Below are 22,135 nucleotides of genomic sequence, written 5' to 3'. Positions count from 1 at the left end.
ATTTAGATGGGTACACAATTACAATGGCTTTCAATCCCACGATTAGCACTGCATTCAGTTAGAAAATGGAGTGTACTAAAAGATAAGTGTCCCAGTATGCTCCATCTAAATAACAATACCCACACTTATTATCTGGATCTAAGACATACACTGCCATTCTCCACATTGGTGTTTATGTGTATTTGTGTTTGTTCAGACATTTGTTTACCCCCTACTAGGAGCATAAAGGGAGTACATGTTAACTTATCAAAGGGACCGTCTGGCCTACAGACCATAAGATTATTAGAAACTGGTTCATTTTCCCCACAGTAAAATGCATTTTAAGGCATCATCACCATCTTTGGCTAATGCTATCTACTTTTCTCAGGTCTCCATCTTACAGCTATTGGCTATCAGAGTCACAAAGCCTGTGAGTTTTCAACAAAGTGGAGTTGAAATTTCCTTGGAAAAACTGTGAAAATATGGAATGTCTTTTTTTTTCAGATGTCAAAAACTTCTGGAAAATAAAATGGTGAAAAGCTCTGAGTGATTACTGCTTAACATAATCTATAGTCTATACATATGCTGCAAATACACACACATACACATATGCACCTATCACAATTACTGTGTGCACATTTACTAAGGAATTTACAATGGAATGTGTAAGATATATTTTTCCCTTTGTAACAAAATATTTCCATTTCTTGCATTTTAAGGAAGAAAGAGCCTAAGAAATTAATTTTACCTTTTTAAAAAATATCCCTATTTCTGTTCCATACTGGTTTTGAAAATGGTAATGACAATTCTGAGTAATTAGATGAATTAAATCTCTTCTTACTGTAATCGATATTTCTGTTCATTGAGGCTTAAAAAGTAACTTTAAAATACTTCTGCAAGGATTTCCAATGTTTCTACATTCCCAGTAAACACTTCATGAGCGAAATCATTTTTTAAACCTTATCAGAGTAGGTCAAACAAACACCACTGTTTCTTTTTTCCAGCACTCCACAAAAATTCTTGAGTAGCATGTAAACAGGGCACAGCCAATATGGTATTTGCAATAGAGTACTGTCAGTCATTAAAAGCTAACAAACCTTTGCAAAGCAGGAATGCAGCAATAGAAATCCATTGTGCACTAACAATAGGCCCCTGAACCTCCCGGCACCAAAAGCAGACCATTTTACTTTTAAGGCTATTGTCTGCAAAGTCCATGACAAAGCTTTTCCCCTGCAGCTAGACAAAATATTCACTGTAGTGTGCTCATAAAGAAACAGAAGTCTTCTGTCTAAGTTGCAGAGTTAAAGTAACAGCCGCCAGATTTCTGAAACCTGCAGAACATTCCTGGCCTCTTTATTAACTTACATAAAGATATAAGACTCCTATACAAAGCCACTTTTTTTTCCCCAAGTACCTGACTTTGAATATCCACAACAGAAAAATGAATACCTTCTTTAAGACCAAGTAATTTGGAAGTTGTAAAATCAGAAACATATCTAACTCAGGGTTGTCAAGTCTGTGGATGAATAAAGACACTAATATTTGCAATTTGGATGAGGTATATACTTTAAATTCAGATTCAATAAACATTTATTGAGCAACCTATGTGCCAGGAACTATGCTTGATGCTTTTACCTGTCTGTATTCTCTCATTTAATCAGAGCAAATACCTGACGACTCAGACTGTGTTATTATATCCATAATACATTTTAAAAACAAAAGCAAAAAGAAAAAAAAAAAGCACTTGTCTGAGGTTTCACAAAATGTAATGGGCAGAGTTGACTTTTGAAGTCAGGTTTTGTTTTGGTTTGCTTTGTATTTTTTGCCTACAAATTCTGAACTCCCTTGTCAACAATGAAATGATAATGATAGCTACTATTTTGAGGGCTAAGTGCTAAGCAGTGTACCAGGTCCTTTACATGTGGTATCTCAAACTTCTCATAATAATCTTCTGAATTAGGTATTTCCCTAAGCTTTGGTTTCTTAAGTGGTAAACAAATGCCTCAATATCTAATTCAGAAGATTATTTTGAGAAGTTGCCCATGGGGAGCTTAAGTTCAACCTACTGGATCCCAATGTTAGGGGGACCAAAAGCATATCATTTCACCCACTTCACCTCTCTATCTGAACTACTATACAATAAAGAGCTTTAAGGAAATCCACATCCAGTATTCCTCCAATGGCTAGTGTTCTACTTTTTCTCCAGTTGTAGTTCATGAAGAAGTGGTTAAGAAATGCTTTCACAATGGACCCTAATAATGATGGTTAATGATGAGTTCACAACGGTCCTACTGAACTCAATGAATGCACAGCTTACAATGACTGAATTTCTCTGAAAATGGTAAAGAACTGAGAGAATATAAATGACTAGAACTGTAAAAGACCAAATGGCAAAATCCCAATATTTATAATACACCTGTTCATTAAATGTGTGAATGTGATTAAAGTGAAATTTGACACAATTATATAAGTGTTGCTTCAGTGTTTATGGACTAAAAAAGATAGTAGTTATCCATTAAATATTCCATTTTCTAACATGAGATGTTATTTTTTAAAATATGTGTAGAGATGTATTTTATACTGTGAGTATGCATAGAATGTTTATGGACATCTTTATTTTCCAAAAGTTCAAATTCTGGATTACCCATTATTTTCACATTAAGATGTGCCACAGTTTTACTATAAGCCCTTTAAAGATTCTCCTGAGAGTTCTCTCCAACACTGAAGTATCACAATTACCACTGAAATAAAAACTAGTACTCCCTATGTTAATATAAGTGTGAGAGATAATAGTAGCTCTTATTATTTGCATAGCATTTCAGTTTATATAATTGCTGTCAGATACAACAATGTTGTCAATGAATGGTATGTATTGTTATTACATCCGTTTTGCAGATGAGAAAACTAAGGCTCAGGGGGATGCTTTACCCAGCATCAGCTAGCCAGAAAGTACAACAGAGGGATACACAATCAGGGCCTCTTAATTCAGGGATCTGTTTCTTTAGGGGAAAGATAAATTCGTACATGTTTTAAAATAAAAAATAAAATAAATGGTAAGAAATAAGTGATAAGATAAATTAGAGGGTGATGACATATATCAGTCAATCTATTAATATTAAGATGACTCTAATTGGATTACTTTTGTCTCTTTCTGCCATCAGGACCCTTTTGATTGTTTGCTTGATTTTCCCTCCTCACCTCTTGCCTCTTTTGCTCACATATGTTTCTTCACATCAATGCCTATGGCAATCCCCACCAGTGAATGGCCCCCCCAACTGTGCCAGCCATTGTTACAACAGCATCCTGCCTCTTTAGGGCCTGTTCATTCCCTATAACTCTCACTCCTTTTTCCCTTCAGTGCCAAACACTCTTAAGACTGACTCCCTCATCTGGAACAATGAGACCTAGAGACTCATGCCAACATATTGTAATTCTCCAACAAGCTGCCAGTGCCAAGAATTAAACCACATTCGCTCCAGTGCAGTAGCTTTACACACAAGCTCAGGTTTTTGCTTTGTGTTTATGTAGGTTTTTTTCCTTAATCTCCCTTGAGCTGCAGTGGCAGAGCTCATTGAAAAATTGAACAAGCAAAAAATATGTATATGTAATATCTGACTTTTTAAACAAAGTCCCCAGAATTAGGTCTTACCAAATCTACCTCTGTGTATACTTTAATTCTGTAGCTTAAACTGAGCTGTGTTATTCATGACATGTGATAGGATGCACATTTAGGGATGGAAGTTGTCTTTTGGAAGGAACCACAGTATGTCTAAACTTCAAAATATAGCAATACCTCTTCAAAGTCAAGAAGTAAAAGCATATGAGGATTATTCACATAATAGAATCAGAATGTTAAATGTAGAAGGATCTTTAGATATCATTTAGATAAGCATTTCATAAAAGTAATCTACTAAGTATAACACATTGGACATAAATGGTACACAAATCCTTTGGTTACATAAAATCAAGACAAAATAAGCATTGCATTGTCATGTTAATCTAATTATATTACACAAATTTACATTTTGTTTCTACAAGATTTAGATCTATTTATGGGCTAAGGGACTGCCAATCTTTAAGTGAGTTATGGATTACATAGTATTATTTAAATATTTAACCAAGAAAATCAGTGTTGGGAGAGGACTGTTTCGTTTAATACAATTTGGGAAATAAATGGTCTAGACCAATTTCTTCATTTTACAGACTGACACTATAAATGAAGGTTAAAATATGCCTTAAGATCATAAATCTAATTAATGATAAAGGTAGGACCTGAAGCCTAACTCCTAATTCAGTGTTTTTTTTTTTTTGATATGCCATACACAATAACAAGTTCCTTTAATAGTCAAGCTTTTCAAAAATGAAATATTAGTCCAGTCTTATTTGCCTCATCTAGTTTTAAACAATTATTAATGAATAGTTGATCTGGGTGACTGATCTCTGAATTAGGTATCCTTAACTCAATATTCTACCCTTGCAAACTTTCATTTGATGGCCAACATAAAGCTGAAGAGTAAACACAAGTTATTCTTGTGTTTATGAAAAATATATTTTTTCTTCAAAAAGCTAATTACAATTCAATGGGCTGTTATTTAATTATTCAATACTGACAATAAGATTATTTTTGAGGGGGAGGATTGAGCTAAATCTGGAAATTATTTTTTTTTAAATCTGGAACTCATGTACCCATGAGTTTAATTAATGTTGACAATATGCACAGGCCTAGGCAATATTTTGGGGAAAATATTAAATAATGTAATGGAAGTAATGTAAAACTTCTATATATCTGGAAAGTTTTTGTCCACTAAAGACCACAGGGCCTTGTAATATTCCTATTATCCAAGCACTACAGCTAGTCTGCCCCTGAAAATGTCAAGTTTTTCTAGGAAACATTAAAAAATAATACATACAACAACACACAAGAGGAACACATCTGAAATTCCAAACCATTAGAATTTCAATAGCCCTCATTTTTATATGTAATTATCCTAAAGTGAATTAAGCTCTACAAATACTTTACTTTTAGTGGTGCCAAAATACTTGTTTGTTTCCACTTGAAAGTTAATAAGAGCTTGTTAACAGAAAGAAAAAAAAAATTGGCATGCTGACTCAAGTTTTAAAATGTTTAATGTGCAATCAGTTTTTGCAATATTGCAATATTTAAATCAATACTTACAAGCTTAAAATTTCTTGCTGCACAAGCTGAAACCAGTAACACACCTGCCCAGTTATACTCAATCTTATACCACATTTTAGAAGAGTATGTTTTTGGGGGATCCCTGGGTGGTACAGCGGTTTAGCGCCTGCCTTTGGCCCAGGACGCGATCCTGGAGACCTGGGATCAAATCCCACGTTGGGCTCCCTGTGCATGGAGCCTGCTTCTCCCTCTGCCTATGTCTCTGCCTCTCTCTCTCTCTCTGTGTGACTATCATAAATAAATTTTTAAAAAAATTAAAAAAAAGAAGAGTATGTTTTCCATCACATGATTAAACATGCCATAATCAATATGGTATAATTGCTACATCTCAATAACTTTGGGTTTACTCCTCACAAGATGGCTCTATATTTTCTATGCAAAAAATAATTCCATTAAAAGAGAGACATATGAGGCTATATTGCTTAATCTACTCCATAGCTCAGAAAGTTGAGTATATTTCTATGCAAAACTTTGTTTTGTCCTCATTTCAAAATTTAGATGCCAGCAAAATAACATAAATAATTTGGGGGCAACATTTCAAAAAATCATTGCTAAGAGGTATTCCTCATGTACAAAATCTCACTTATGTTGTGCTACTAAACATTTAAAAAAGCCTTAATGTCATACAACCTGACTCCATCACTTACTAGTTTTGTGACCTTTGGCAAGTAGTTTAACCTCGGTTTGCTTCAACTGACTCATCTGTAAATGGGAATAATAATTGCATTCATCAATGTGATTCTCAAAATAACTACAGGAGATAATTTAGGTAAAGCTCTTAAAACACCACTGGGCACACAGTAACACTTAAAAGTTTACTAACCCTACAACTGCAACTTAATATACAACAACCCCAAAGAACTATTTCAAACATCAAATGAAATACATACACATGTGCTTCATTTTGCCCATTACCAAAATGATCCAGAATTCAAAAACCTCATGAAGAGCTAATAGTTCTGTCTCTACATTTTTTATGAAAATGACCCATAATCCTTAGTTTCATTGATTCCTATGAATTTTTTTAGTTGGTTCATGCCAATAAACATAATATAGAAAAAAGGTATTGTTTTTTTAAATATTTATTTATTTATTTATTTATTTATTTATTTATTTATTCACAAGAAACACACAGAAATAGAGGAAGAGACACAGGCAGAGGGAGAAGCAGGCTCCATGCATCGCCCGACGTGGGACTCGATCCCGGGTCCCCAGGATCACGCCCTGGGCTGAAGGCAGCACTAAACCACTGAGCCACCAGGGCTGCCCAAAAGGTGAGTATTGCAAGGGACAAGGATAGTTATCACTTCTATTGCGGAATTGCCCCCTAACAGCACAGATACACAGAAATACTCAACTTATCTTTGCCTGATTTTTTTTTTTTTTTTTGGACAGTTGTCTTCCTAACTTTCCATAGGCTCTATTACATTCTCAACAATGGCTAACGCTTTTAAGTCAGTGCTGCTGACAAGTGAAAGGGAACGACAAATAGCTTTGTAGTGCTCTTTTCCCAGGGTCACTCAACTAGCGGTAATAGTTATTATTTTTATTTATTAGCTCTGTAGCCCTGTCCTCTATCATGGCTAACTCACCCCAACCCCCATGACAGCAAAAGCATTTTAACTTTTAATAAAAATGAGAGACTGCAGCAGTCCTTGTGCGAGGCTTTTTCAGCAAAGTGCACAGCTAATGAATATTGTCCATTTGTATCCAAATAATTTATGAGTCAGCAAAGTGTGGGTGGGGAAACATGAATTAAGTTGTAGTCATTAGTTACAATAAGAGGTATGACAATGGAGAATAGGAGGAAGCAAAGGGGTTACTAAGGCAAGATGGGTAGAATAAAAAAGAAAAAGTAATTTGATAGCAAGAAATTTGAAAGGAAGGTGTTCATGACTATCACTTAGTAGTCAACTTTAAAAAGTTAAAGCATTTCTTATAAAAATTTTTGTGTCTATTTCTTTCTATTATATTCATCAAATGACCAACTTTTCAGACACCAATTACAATAAAACTTATTCTCCATACATTTTATATGAAATACTATTTTTCCAACTGTTAGTATGTGAGATAGAGGAAGAAAGAAAAATAGAAGACAAACCATAAGAATTAATCATAGCAAAAGGTATATGAGAACCAGGCATCTTTAACATAAAGTCTTAATTTCACAAGACTAATTTACAAACAGGAATTTAAGATAGTTTAAACATATCACAGCTTAGTAAAGATAAGAATGCAGAGCTCTAAGCAAATTATATATGCCTACTGTTATACTTAAGAAAAGAATTACCTAAATATGTATTTGAATTATAAATGAAGCAATTATCTTACTATAAAAGAGTGTATTCACATAATCAGCCATTTAATTAGATATCTATGACCATGATGAAAATGAAAATTAATAATCATATTTGTACAATTTTGTTGTTAAAATTGTGAAAGTGGGTGGTAAGGATGATAAAGGATATACAAAAAGCATAGAAATAAAAAACCACTTAACATACATTAGAATAAGAATTCCAATACTTTAAAAATATGACAGAATGTTTTACCACTGGAAGTGAGAATTAAAGCGCATACAGCCTGATGCTAAACCACTACACATCCTGAATCTTCTCTATCACAACATATGTGAAAACAAATCGCAATCTCAGCTTGCCAGATGCCTGAAAAGATATGAACAATAAAAACTGACATGATTCATATGATAAATCAGAGACTGTGATATGCAGGTAGTTGAACAGTTGAGCTCTAGAGCTACTTACAATTCAAATTATATTTTTATGTTCTAATACATAGCATTGGATTTTAAAATTAAGAAAAATATCCCCTGATTTGCTTAAAATCATATATCTAAATTTACACATATCCTTCTCAACCAAAGTAGTCCATCTGCCTTAACAACTTGTTATATTTGGTCTTTCATAACCTTTCATGGATTTTGGATCGTGTCATTTTTAGAGTAATTTTAGATGAGAAAATACAATACTTTTATTTGCAGAATGGCATTTAATGTTCACAAGCTTAGACACCATCTAATCAACAACGAAAGCTACAGTCCTGTGTTAGCTATGATATGCTGTGTGACTCACCCTCACAGATGCAAAAGAGCTAACTAAACAAAATCAACCTGTAAGAGTTCTCTTTAAGAAGAACTTTCATTTCAGAACTAGCAAGTAAAAAAAAAAAAAAAAAGGAAAAAAGTAAACAGGAAGCAAATAACAAAACAAAGTCTGGATAACTAGAAAAAGGAAAAAGTATAGTTTGCTTTCCACTTTTTCTCTATCATCAGACACTTAGCATTCTCAACGTTAAAGTCGGTGGGTATAAAATGGGCATGGAGAATCTATTGGTATATTCATTTAATTCTTAACTGAATGAATGTGCAAAATGATCATCTTTGCTTTTAGTGGCATAATGTACTATTAGAGCTATCAGACTACTTTTTAAGAATTGGATACTGCCCTTTTCATTACTTCACACAATTCACATATATACATACACACAGAAGATCGGAAGGCGTTTTACTCTATTCATTTACTTAACATCATCTACTAAGCTGCTATGAAGCACAGTGAGGAGCACTAAGTTATGGCCTCTGTGTCTCAAGAAATTCACTATCTCTTGGGAAAGAGTGTCTAGCGAGCAGACACTAAACCTTTGACTCAAATTGTTATGGTGTCACTAAGTTTTTCTTTTCTTGTTTCACTTATTGAAGTAACAACAAAGAGCACATGCCTTATTTTAATTATTACATTAACAAATGGTAAATAAAATGTGCCAAGAGACTTTTCTAAATGTTACTTTTGTAGTATTACCATAAAGAGTTCTAAAATAGTCTACTGTTTATCAATCAAACCAGCTGTAAAAAATTCTCCTAAGCAATACTTTCCAAAAATGAGGCCAATTTCTCTTGTCTGTAATTAGGAAAATAATATTAATTAAGTCACACTATCAATATAAAGTTAAAAGATAAGTATATGGATAAGAATAAGAATGGATTAATTCAACAAAGTGTAAGTACTATATATTTTTGCAGGCATGGAGATATTAACAGGAGCAAAACAGAAGTGGACCCTATCCACTTAAAGTTCGTAGTCATAGGGAAGCTTCTTTAAATCCAAGATTCCAGGGCCATTGGAGAGTCTGGATCTTTATGTCTTAGTTGTGTCCCAAGAATGTGCACTTTCCCAAGACTTGAGGTAATTTTTTGATGACTAAACACTGATTTGGGGTCTAATAATATGGATAAAAACATTCTATTACATTTTCAGAAACTTGAATTGAAAACTTTTTTTAAGTGATTAAAACATGAAGTAGAATATACTGAATTCTTCTTACAAAAAGGTAAGAATTTTATTAACATCACAGTGTAATTTGAGTAATAATTTAAACATCATCAACTAAAAAACTTAAAAATTCAAATATATTCCAACAGTTTTCATTTTACAAATTGATGAGATATAGTAATCAAAGGGAAAAAAGTCATAGTAAAATGCAATAATGAACTACCAGGAGCTAGTATACATTTTATTTATTTAAAAAAAGGGGTGGGGATAGAGAATTATTGCTTTTGGAGTATTGGGAACAAAAATTTTGTTTAACAATCTTAAATACAGGACCACCATGCATGTGACTATGTATTATATATGTACGTATGTACATTCTTCAAAGTCATGTCCTACACATGTAATATGAGAGGTACCTATGTTTACGTAAGCAGCAAAGAGAAAAGAGAAACTCCTGAGATGCCCACTAAATGACAATGTCATCCTCTTTTCATCGTTAAAACCAAGAGACTGCAGGTTCAGAGAAGAGCAGTAGAACAACACTGCGAACAATGTGGTAATTCAAAAAAGAATGAGTGGGATAATATCTCAATTATTTATTCAAAGGAATGGGAGGATGACAAATTATCAAAACTGGAAAGGGTGTCAATGGTATAAAAGAAAATAATCTCTACCTTAAATATAATTAATAGGAAAGCACAGAAGCATTGCTGCTTACTTATCTATATTGTTAAGAACATCAATCTTAGCATCTATAGACTCATATCTCAAATCTAATTACTGAGAGGAAAACATTTGAAAGGACAGAGGAATATCCAGGGAGACAGCAAAAAACAGGAAAGAGAGGTCTGTTGAATATCCCTTTTCTCTTGCGCTTAGCTTTCCCAAAGTAATCATTGAACAGTTTAACTCCCATATGTAATAAACAACAGAGATGTAGATCCCTTAAATCTTTCTCTATCACATATACACATACTTAATGTAAAATTTATATATAATCAGAACTCATTTATCTCATTAGAAATGAACCTGAAGAGAAAAAGCAGGTGGAGGTAGGAAGGGCTCAAGGGATATTCACCATACTATGACTATAGTGTATTCTGTGCTTTCCTAATGACTCACTGATTTAAGAGAATGACATTTAAAAAGGTAGGGGAAAAAAAACCTTCTTTAAAACAGCCTAGGAATTTTGGTGAAGTACAATGAAATGCTAGCAATGAAAAAAATTAAGATACAGGTCAGTATTTCATCCTCAGAGGATGAATGAATTCAGTAAAGTAACAGACCACTCAATTGTCTGACCTGGGGGTCAGAGAGCAAGTTTTTACAAACTTGGGAATGGTCTTTCCAAAGCCACAAAGGTCTGTGCTGCACATGTCAGAAGTTCAAAAATGTTCAAAAGTGTTCCTCAGAATTTTCCCTGAGGAACATGAAAAATCCGAGGAAGCTGCTATCTCAGTTCTCACAAAAAGGTGCAGAGTATGGTTAAGCCCGATGTCTCTCTTACAGACATTAAATCTCCTGCCCAAGGTGAACATTGGGATGCATCCTGAAGATGGTTACAGAAAGCCTTCATTGCCCTCAACTACTTGGAAAAATCTTATAATTCCTCTAGGAAGAAGATACAGATAAAACATTGTGGGGCAGCCCGGATGGCTCAGCGGTTTAGCGCTGCCTTCAGCCCAGGGCCTGATCCTGGAGACCTGGGATGGAGTCCCACGTCAGGCTACCTGCATGGAGCCTGCTTCTCCCTCTGCCTGTATCTCTGTGTCTGTCTCTGTCTCTGTCTCTCATGAATAAATAAAATCTAAAACAAACAAACAAACAAAAAAAACAGAAAAAGCATTGTGAACAATGATGATAAATTAGAAACACATATTTAATCATTTTTATGAATTAACGTGTTCCATAATAGGAGTTGAAATCTTCAGTTAAATTACAAGCATGACAAATCAATTATTCCAAGTACTGTAGCTGTCTATAATCCTACCTACAGAAGGCAAATAATTTGTTGCAAGAAATCTGGTAAGCTAAACTTGTGTTTGCAATAAATCTGTAGTCATCAAAACTGATCTTTATTATCTCAAACAGGTTAATGTTAAAAGGTGTATTATCTACTTAGAATTTATGTCCATGAAATTTAAAAAAAAGGGTTCCATTTCTAAAGAGAGAAAGGAAAAACATCGTTTCATGGCAGCTATCAAAGAACAAGAGAGAAATTATTTTGTTTGATGAGGGGATTAAATTCTTTATGAGAATATTTCCAAAATTAATAAATTACATTAAAGTAGATACATAATCTAACAGGTTTCCCAATTATATAGTAGGTGTCGATTTGTTATTCTGGTCCAGAGTTCAAGATGTAAAACCTGGGTTATTTATTTCTCTCTTTTCTTCTCAGGAAATTGTTCAGATTATAGCACAGTGCCTTCAAAATTATAAAGCAGCAAAGCCAAATCTCAAAACATGTGAAGAGTTCTGTGCCAAACGGAGCTGTATAAAAACTAAAAACCAACACCTTTAAAAAATACTTGATTTGAGTTTAATCGAAACTCTTGTTTTCATACATATTTCAGTCTTTCCGTTTTTTTTTTTTTCTTTTTGTCGTGACACATTAAGTGCCTAAAAAATAATGATCAGTGAGGTTTCACAGCATGGAGGGGAAAAATAATAGGAAAAAAAAAGTTTATTCCACACTATTTGAATTACATTTGGGTAGTTCTCAATGGGGCTACTACCAAATCCTTTAAGCCCACCAGCCTCTTACCTACATTAAATTAATGAGGCATCTCAAACATTCATTCTTCACCAGCAGCTCCAGACTCTCCAGTTGGACACCTACAATTTACTAAATTACAAACAGTGACCTAGGGGAGACATCTGTTTGTTATATACAATATTGTATTATAATCTAAACTAAAAGAATATTTGGGAGATTAAGATGATAAGATATATGTTGAATTGCATTTTCTGGGGTTAATAGGGGCCGGTCTATGATTCCGTGATCTCTTTTCCCATACAAGTTCCTATTTTCCCATCAGGAAGCAAAGGCCTCTACAGATCAACATTATGAAATATAAAACTTATGAACAATCCAATACTAAGAGGTCTCTATTATGCCATGATACTCACCATAGCCATACAATACTTTTATTAAGCCTCAAATACATTAAGCTTGATTATAATCAAATTTTTTATAATACCACCTTCTTACTAATGCTCATAACACTTGGCTCCCAGGGATGTACTTATAATGAGATGGCCAGGTGTATTTTCCATTAAATGCCTCTGCTGGAGTTTCTATAGTGCTTTTTCTCATATATTTCAAGTTAAATGCTCCTCTATTTTTATGTTGGCCTCACAATAGCCAGTCCCTTTTCAATGATTAATTTTCTATTCAAAAACAATTTGCTTCTTTTTTCCTTTGTCCTGCCATGGTTTCAGAACAACGTCTTTCCTTTTCCCTGTCCACTGCAGAAACTCACCTCCTCCCCCCTTCCCCACCCAGATCACTACCTTCTAGCTCCAACTTCTTTTTAGTGACATATAGTCCAAAATATTTAGGAGCTCCCCCCAGCAGGAGGCTACTCAATTAACAAAAACAAAGCCCTGAATGATCAAGGCTATAACTGAGCCAAGAAGTACTGTGGCCATTTATATTATATGACCTCAGCAGTCTCTTGATTGAATTGCAACCCAGCATTAAATCAAACACTATGTGTTGTGTGTGTGATTTTATAAATGCTGGGTGTGTGAGGTAGAATCACGGAGGTGAGAGGGGTGGCAAAGAGATTATAAATACTCTCAGAAAAAAAGTCTCGATTCAGAATGTATTTGTTTTTTTTTTTTTCTTTTTAAATATGCTTTTTACTTGGTTTTGGAACTAAGATACATTTTGTGAAATGCTCTGAACTAGTATTCCAAGGCATGTTTAAACAACAGAAATAATGGAAGCATAATTGATTGCAGCTGGGAACTGTCACCCTATCAGTAAGCAGCACCTAACTGGCAAATACTACAGGCTTGTTACAGATTCCTTTATGAATTGGGCACTGTAAGAAGACTGGGCATTCTTTATACCACACACTCAAATCAAAATCTTCCCTGATTTATTTCTCAAATTTTACTAGACTAGAAACAGTAAGTGGTTAGTCTGTTGGCCTCTATCCAATGTGTTTGGGCAGAGAAGGTAGGGTGCTTGTTTCATAAAGTTAAATACATAACAGGTTTATAAACATACTATATCTTTCAGTCACGAAGGAGATATTCAGTAAAAACAATTTTCTCAGTACATGGACGTTCATAGGAGAAAGAAGGAGAAGTAAAAATACCTTATTCAGAAACCCATTTTTGTGAATCAAATTACTATAAATTTCTCCATACATATCATATTCCATCAAGGACTACCAAGATTCAATTCTTATCTAAAACCAGGCTTTTATATCACTCTTTCAGTTAGTTGATTTACTTAACTCAGACTTTTCCCCATAAAGGAGCAAAAAAAAAAAAAAAAAAAAAAAAAAAAAGGAAAAGAAAAATAAAGAAAGGAAAACTAATAACTTCACATTAACTTACTAAGAGAAAAGCTACAGTAAGTCCCTTTTCCTATTTTCTTATATTTGTGTAGCTGTTAGACATTTTGCAAAGGAGGGGAGTACCAGCCAGCCTTTCACAACAAAAGACCCACTGTCACTGAGCCAGTCCCAGACATGGTGGAAACCAGCCCACAGGAAAAGGCCTGGCTCCAATGTTAGGCCCCGGCCGAGTACAGTCACTATATTCACTCAAATTGGCAACAGGTCTCAGTGTTCCTGGCTTTGAGCTGTGAACAAGGGTCGGGATTGAATAACCAATTATACAACCGCTGACTGAGTTTATCCAAGGTTTGCAAACTGCTATAATAGCCCAGTATTCAACCAACTGTTTTATCCTTTTCCAGATATAGTGTCATATCTCCCCTTGTGTTCCATTTACATGTCACTTTATTACATACATCCATTAAAAAGGTTAATACAGTGTCACACTCAATGCCTACATGTTGCCTTACAGGAGTTCTGCCTCTCTCTGGGGCATTTCATATAGACACCTTTCTCTGTCTTTCACTTTCTCTCTGCAAGCTAAACCAAGTTTCTGTCAAGACTACAGAACAGTGGATGAAAGAACAGTAGCCAAATGTCAACAGTTTCAAAAATATGCCTTATACTAATGGGCTGTTTTAACCCACCTTGGTATATTAAAAATGTGAAAATTCTGAAGTTTGGCAGTGCAGACTAGCACCCAAATTTAAGGGGCACATATAAATTTATCCAAACGTGTGCCTCCCCTTTGCCAAAATGGATGTCTCAAAGTTCAAGAAGACCTACAATTTTTCTGCATATTTGCACGCCTGCCTTTAATACAAAGCGGTTATGATGGAAATTTAAAAGTAAAAAAAAGAAAAGAAATAGAATTTCAAGTACTTTTCCTAAATCTCCACAAACCTGAAATTCCTGAATGACTATCTTCCAACTCAATAAAGACAGTAAGGAAAATGATAGAAATATCAGGCAGTTATGAAGGAGGGTTTTTTTTGTTGTTGTTGTTGTTGTTCGGTTTTGTTTTGTTTTGTTTTTTTATGTCTTAATCTCTGGCCTTTTATTTAGGATGATGCTTGATGTTAACTGGTGTTTTACACAGTGTAAGCTTATCTTCTCCATTGAGGCTTTTATCTTTAAAATCAGTAAGAGAGATCCTTTCTAGAAATCTACATGATACTCACTGGAATATATAAAAATCAAACTGCCATTGAATAAAAAAGATTGCTAGAAATAAGACTGATATTAGGCAAACTCATTTACAGCTTTAAATATTTGGAGGCCTTTCTTTATGCATAATTAAAATAAGGAAAAGTATCCTTTAAACCCACGATAAAAAAATTTATATAATAATTTATTAATAATAATAATAATAATAGCTAAACATCAGTAATACTGACAACTACTAATTGAGAGCTTAAGTGGTATTAACTTTTAAGTGCTTTATTTATTTATTAATTGTTCAATTTTTGTGAAATCCTACTTGTATTTGCTAAGAGTAGGTACCCTTCATTTACAAGCTTAGACATTTTGTAAAATTACTTAACTTCCTGTGGCCCAGTCCTCATTTATAAAATTAGTATATACCTAAAAATTAGTATATACCTAAAAAAACCCACCACCAAGGGCTAATGAAGGCATTCAATGACTTTCTCAAAGTGAAGTGTCTTGATACAATATTTGTACGTGTTTTCTCATTATTGCTCTCCACATCTCCCATCTTTCTAAGTCATGTACTGCTCCAATAACCACATCTTAAGCAGCTCAGTGAGTGACAAGGCTCATAATAACCTTTTGCTTCTTCAAGTAAATCATTATCTTCAAGAATTCTACATTTTGAATGGCTTGTTAATAACACCAGTCCTCATTTATTGAGCATCTATGTTTAACTACTTGCAAAGTGAAAGTAGCAAAGACTAGTCCAATAAAGTCTAATCTTATTTCTGCAACTCAACCCTGTTGAGTTCCTAAATTTTGACCCTAATCTGCAACTAGGAATAATTTGTTCACCAAATCCAACAGCAGTGTGGATAGGAGGACTCTATTTTGAAAAACAAAACTGTAAATTGTAAATATAAAGACTCTGCAGCTCTTTAACTATTACCAGGACATTCACTAAGTTGGAGCTTATTGCTGATCTTTAAAAAGGTGGGGTGGGGTGGGGAATGGAGTTTTTACATTATGGCAGGTTTGAAGTAGCCACGAAAGCCACTATGAAACCTAATTATCAATATAAAACATTAAAATGTTAATAAGAATCAAGTAGAGTAAGGCTGGCATTTGCAGGTAGCTGCACAAATCCATTTCATTACTCTATCAGAGGTGATATAGAGGGAGAAGAAAAATTCAGAGTCAGAATTAGGTATGAATCTTGGCTCTGTTCTTTACTAACATGGGTCTTAGGCAAGCTATTTAACTAGTTTCAAAAGTGAAATTATGATGCCTGCTTGCCTTACAAGAAGAAAGTAAGAAAGAGGAAGAAAGACAGAGAAAGATTATTCCAGTGTCCAACACACGTTTTAAGTGTTTAATAGAGGATAGCTGCCATCAACATCTTCATCATCTTCATCATCATCATGTTACCCTTCTACTACCATTGTGAATATGCCTGCAAGCAGAGCAATTTCATTGTTCAGCAGTATTCTAGAACTAGTGACTCCAAGAAGTTATTTGTGTGTTTAAATATATATTTTCTTCAAGAAAATGACACTTTGATCTGGGCCCTGTAACTGGACAATGATGGGGTAAAGGGCATAAAAGAAACTCTCTACTCTTAAATATTCTGGCTATAATTATAAATGGAATTATCCAGAATATTTACTGAATGTATTTCACTCAAATTTTGGGATAATATGAAAGGCTGGCATTAAAAAACAGTATTTGTATTTTTTTCCTTTTTTTCTCCAAATTTTTTTATTTATTTTATTTTATTATTACTTTTTAAACATTTTATTTATTTATGATAGTCACAGAGAGAGAGAGAGAGAGAGAGAGAGAGAGAGGCAGAGACACAGGCAGAGGGAGAAGCAGGCTCCATGCACCGGGAGCCCGATGTGGGATTCGATCCCGGATCTCCAGGATCGCGCCCTGGGCCAAAGGCAGGTGCAAAACCGCTGAGCCACCCAGGGATCCCCTCCAAATTTTTTTAAATCAGGGAAAATTATTAATGTTTTGATTACTATTAGAATTATACTCTGATAGCATTAACATAGCAAAGAGGTGAAGGTAGATCAGAAATTCTTCATTGCGGAGTCTCTATCCTTGCACTGAGTCTTATTCTTCAGGTAATTTTCTCTGAAGAAATTAATAATAATAATAATAATATGATGATGATGATGATGATGCCTGAAATATTATACAAGCTAACTGGATAAATATGAAGAAAATAATATTTAATCTACATATATATATATATTTAACTGTCTAAAAGAAATGTTTCTGGTGTACATCTTTAACCTGAATCTATTACTTTATAGGAAGATTTTCCCCAGTGGGATGGTTTTTTAGAATATGCAAGATTCTGCTACCTATCTTCTTTTGTGTAACACAGTCTGTATTTGTAATGTTTATGAAAAAAACCTATATTTCTTATCCAATGAGAAAAACTGCAAGACTAAAGAGACATTTTTGTAATCCCCAATTAATTAAACAAATTCTCTAAATATCATGAATATTGTACAGTTTGGAGCCACATTAGGCATTATCTAATAGGGAAGACCTTATTTTGGTTATAATAATAATAATGGAATCATTAATATTTATTGACTCTTTGCCATGTATTATGTGTAGTGCTATGGCTTATGTAATTATGTCATTTAATTATTAAAAAAACCTTCAGAGGTAGGTACTATTATTATTATCATCTATTTTACAGAGGAAATTGAGATTTAGAAAGGTTAAGTCATTTCTTAGGACACACACCTAGTGAGGAAATAAGCCAGGATTCACATTCCTATCTGCTGAATTTCAAAGTTTGTTTTCTTAATCAGTGACCATACTGACTCACCCAGCCTACTAACAATAATGATAGGTGACATATTGCAAATAGAATTGAGTGCACATAAATACAATACCATTCTGAGCTCCTGTTGGTGATGATTTTTGATTTCTCAAGGGCATCTCTGATTATTTGTGCTTAGAATAAAATCCAAATCTCTTCCAAGGCCAAAGAGTTATATAAACTTTGGTCTGTGTTCATTTCTCCAGTTGTTTTCTGTTCCTCTTCCTCCATGTACTGGCCACTGAGGCCATCACGCCATTTCTCCAACTAGCAAAGTCTACCCTTATTTCTGTGTGTTTCCACTTTGAGTTCTGTGTTCACTCTATTTCAGTCACTCTTTCCCCAAAACTTCACATGACTCCTTGATCCTGAACTCATATTTCACCTTAGCAGAAAGGCCTTCTTTGACGTAACATCTAAAGCAATATAGCCCTACTATCACTTCTAGTCTATTTCTATCAAATTCCCTTTAATTTCAATGGCACTTATCTCTAATGGAAATCATCTTATCTATTCATTTATTATTTTTTTTCTCTTCCTTCTCACTAAAATATAAGCTCTAGGAGAACTGGGAACTTATCTGCCTTGTTCACTATGTACTTCCATTTCCTATACTTAAGCTTGGCATATATCAGATACATAAAAAAAAAAATATTTGTTGAATGAATGAGTATATGCATTTCTGCCAGACTCTTAGAGATCCTCTTTGCTTTAAGATGACTCAAGGTTATGTAGGATTTGGAAGTCATTCCTCATGTGTGGGAAGACCATTCTTCAAGCTGCCCATAATTAGAGTATAAAATGAAGCATTTTCATTATCCAAGTTTCTTATTTCTCTCTCATAGATGCTATATGTGAAAGGGTTTTTATTGTGATTATATAGGCAGGGCTATACTTGTTATTTCTGATTAAATATATCAAGAAAGTAATCAGAACAGCATAGGTTATGGGGAACTAGCAGCCACATGATTCCTTTGTCCTTTGAATGATTTCGGGCTCACATTTTTCTAATTTTGGATGAACTTAGGCTTTTTCTGGACACACAATTATGTCAGAAAGATATAACCAGTGACCACAATATCTGCCTCTATTCCCCAGTTTCTGTGTGCACCTACATACAAATACACACACAACTTCTTGCTGCATGTACATTAATTCATATCTACAAGTATGTTTTCTGAAGGATCTATAAAACTGTGACAAGTATTTGTGTGAATAAGGTAAAAAAAAAATACCTTTCATTCCTTTACATTGGAGTTACTTTATACAAATACCTAATTCATCTAAATTCAACTACATTTATATAAAATAGGAATTAAAAGAAAAATAAGTAAAAAATTAACAATTTAGGTAAGGCAGATGATTCTGTTTGTCACTGCCCTCAATAAGTTGCACTAAGTTGACACACATGACCTAAGGCTGCTTGCTGTTCCCTCTGCTGGATTCAGTTCCTACTTGCTCAACCCAGTTCGAGCATCTCACTCTGCCAAAAGGGGATTTCTTGTTTTAAGACACATACATTCCATTTAATAAGAAATTAAAGTCAATAACTTCATTTAAGACAACCAAAGAAACAGAAATATGTTACAATACTTTGGTGGGTTGACCAAATGACAATGGTATCAGAGTCTCCATTGTGGCAAATTCCTGAGGTATTTTGAGACGTAATTCTGTCTTTCCCACTGACTTTAGAATCCAAACCCAGTTTGAATGTGATTCTGTCGTATTGATTTAAAAGATCAATTACACATTGGATCTGCACTTTATTAGGTGGATATAGGCAGGAGTAAGTTGCATTCTTCTACTTGATTTCATTTTCTTAAAAAAAAATTGGACATACTATCTCAATCTTTACAATCTCTAAAAATCAACATGAATTAAGAATTCAGATTAGCAATGCCTATTGTTCATTAATAAATTACATAGCAAATATTTATTCTATATAATCCTATGCCTGTAGTATGCCAATCACTATGCTATGTGCTGTGATTACCAGGATGAAAGATATATTCCTCAACCTAAAAACACAAGTTAGACTCATAATTACCACTGTACCAGCAGCAGCTATAACAGAGTATGCTCAGGATGCTATGGAACAGAGGATGAGGCTAACTCAGGCAAAGATGGATTTTAATGCAAAAAGGTGTTCAAAGGAAAACTAGCTTAACTAAGCCATGTTCTGAAATCTAAGAGTTTTCCTGTGAATGAAAAGGACAGTATCACCTAAGCAGGGTAAATAATATGGAAAAAGGGCATGGTAACAAAAAAGAGTCTAGCAAGTTCAAGAAATTTAATGATATTTGATATATCTAGGGCATATAGATATAGAAAGTGGAAAGAACTATAACTAGAAAGGTAAAGGGACATCGCACCATAAAGGACCTTGAGTATCAAAATAAGGAGATAGTAAGGCTTTGAAGGAATTGAAGCAAGGATTGGCATTATCAGATCACTAAATTCTTCTCCTTTACCAGGAAGGGCTAGGGGGGCCAAATTGTAAGGTATGACCGACCTTGTGTTGTTAATTCTGTTGCCCAGATGTAGATGACTGGAGAGAGAGAAGGAGATGAAAAGTTGTGTCTTCTCCATAACAGAGTGGTAAGGCTCACGGCAAGAAAACATGTGTCTAAATGGTATATGAATGTAAAAAGGGTCTGAACTGGTGTCTGAAACTGGAGCAGGGAGGGAGGGCAGAACCCACTCTTCCCATCCAATACACACACATGTAAGAGCAAAGTATCTCAAGATGAAAATGGTCAGATGAGAGTACACTCTAAGTGCATGCAAGAATTCTATTAAGTCATTTTACCAGATAAGAAAATAACTGTACTAGAGAAATTATTCCAAGTTTATGACCAGTGTGTAGTCTTATTGCTTCCAGCATAGGATAGCTTCACAGTAAAACTTTTCCATAGTGAATTATAACGTTTAACTATTGTGCCTCAAAATACAAAACGGCAGTTTTCCTAAATAATCATTTAACAATATTTTCACTTTATTGAGGTCTTAGCAAATACTATTTTGAGAAATGCTGTATTTTTCCTCATGATACTTTAGCCACCAGAGCAAGTTCATGAGCAATCACTGCAAGAAGAATCACTTATTACAAAATCATCTGAATGAATCCAATAATATCACTTTACTTTCTCTGACTGGTCTCAGGCCTCTCTAAAAGTTATGACACTTGCTAGTATGTGCCAATAAGGACTTTCACATGACAAAATAAATGTAGCAGAAGAATTTTAATAAATATTAGTACATAAAATTCAAAAATAACCAACCATGCTTAGTTTTGTATTTTTTAAATTAAATTCATAGACTACTATGAAGAGACCTGTGACTTTAATATGCATACTTATAATACAGTCACACTCTTTGCTAAAACTGTCTCTAGTCCATATGATGGATAAAAATGATGCAAAGTGAATTTTGAGTAAGAAACACTGACTTAAAATTAATTGCATAAGAAATTCTTGTTATTTCAGTTTTCTGGCAACTTTTTTTTGATCTCAAGTATTTGGCTTTAGGAAATTTCTCACAAGTATTTTTTAATCTATGATTTTATACACACACATAAATATAAATATATGCATACATAATTATATATGTGCATTTATAATGATAAATAACCTAATAACTCAGTATGCTGTGTTTTAGTTAGATAAAAGTTCCATGTTTGAGCATGACTCTGTGTGTGTGTGTGTGTGTGTGTGTGTGTGTGTGTATGTGAGTTTGAAGGATAATGTTCAATATTGACCATTAATAGGTGTCATGATGCTGGGAAGCAATATTCCCCAAATCAATGTTTATTTATAGTTTCTTGAAAAAGATTGTAAAGTTTTTGTTTCTAAATAAAGATTGATATGGTCATATTAGGATCACTTGCAAAATTTGGATACTGCAATATTTTCTGTATTAAATACAGGTAATACATCTAATAAGTTACATTATTTAATTGAAAGCAGTTCAACAGGCAGCCACCTTCCTGGACTTCCTGTGGCACAACATGAAGCTACCCACCCTCCCTACAGCTCCCTCTGTGGCTCCCTCAGCTCTCTGAAACATGCAGAAAGATGTTTTTCTCTCCTGAAAAACA

At 34.1% G+C, this 22,135-nt stretch overlaps 1 protein-coding gene across 48 annotated transcripts in view; it reads right to left on the bottom strand.

Annotated features, from left to right (window-relative positions):
• Positions 1-22,135, bottom strand: part of SOX5 (SRY-box transcription factor 5) — a 995,306-nt gene that overhangs the window by 220,969 nt on the left and 752,202 nt on the right. The window lies entirely within an intron of this gene.

The sequence above is a fragment of the Vulpes vulpes genome, chromosome 8 (assembly GCF_048418805.1).
Source record: "Vulpes vulpes isolate BD-2025 chromosome 8, VulVul3, whole genome shotgun sequence".
Taxonomy (NCBI): Eukaryota; Metazoa; Chordata; class Mammalia; order Carnivora; family Canidae; genus Vulpes; species Vulpes vulpes.
This window is presented reverse-complemented; position numbering and strand designations above follow the sequence as displayed.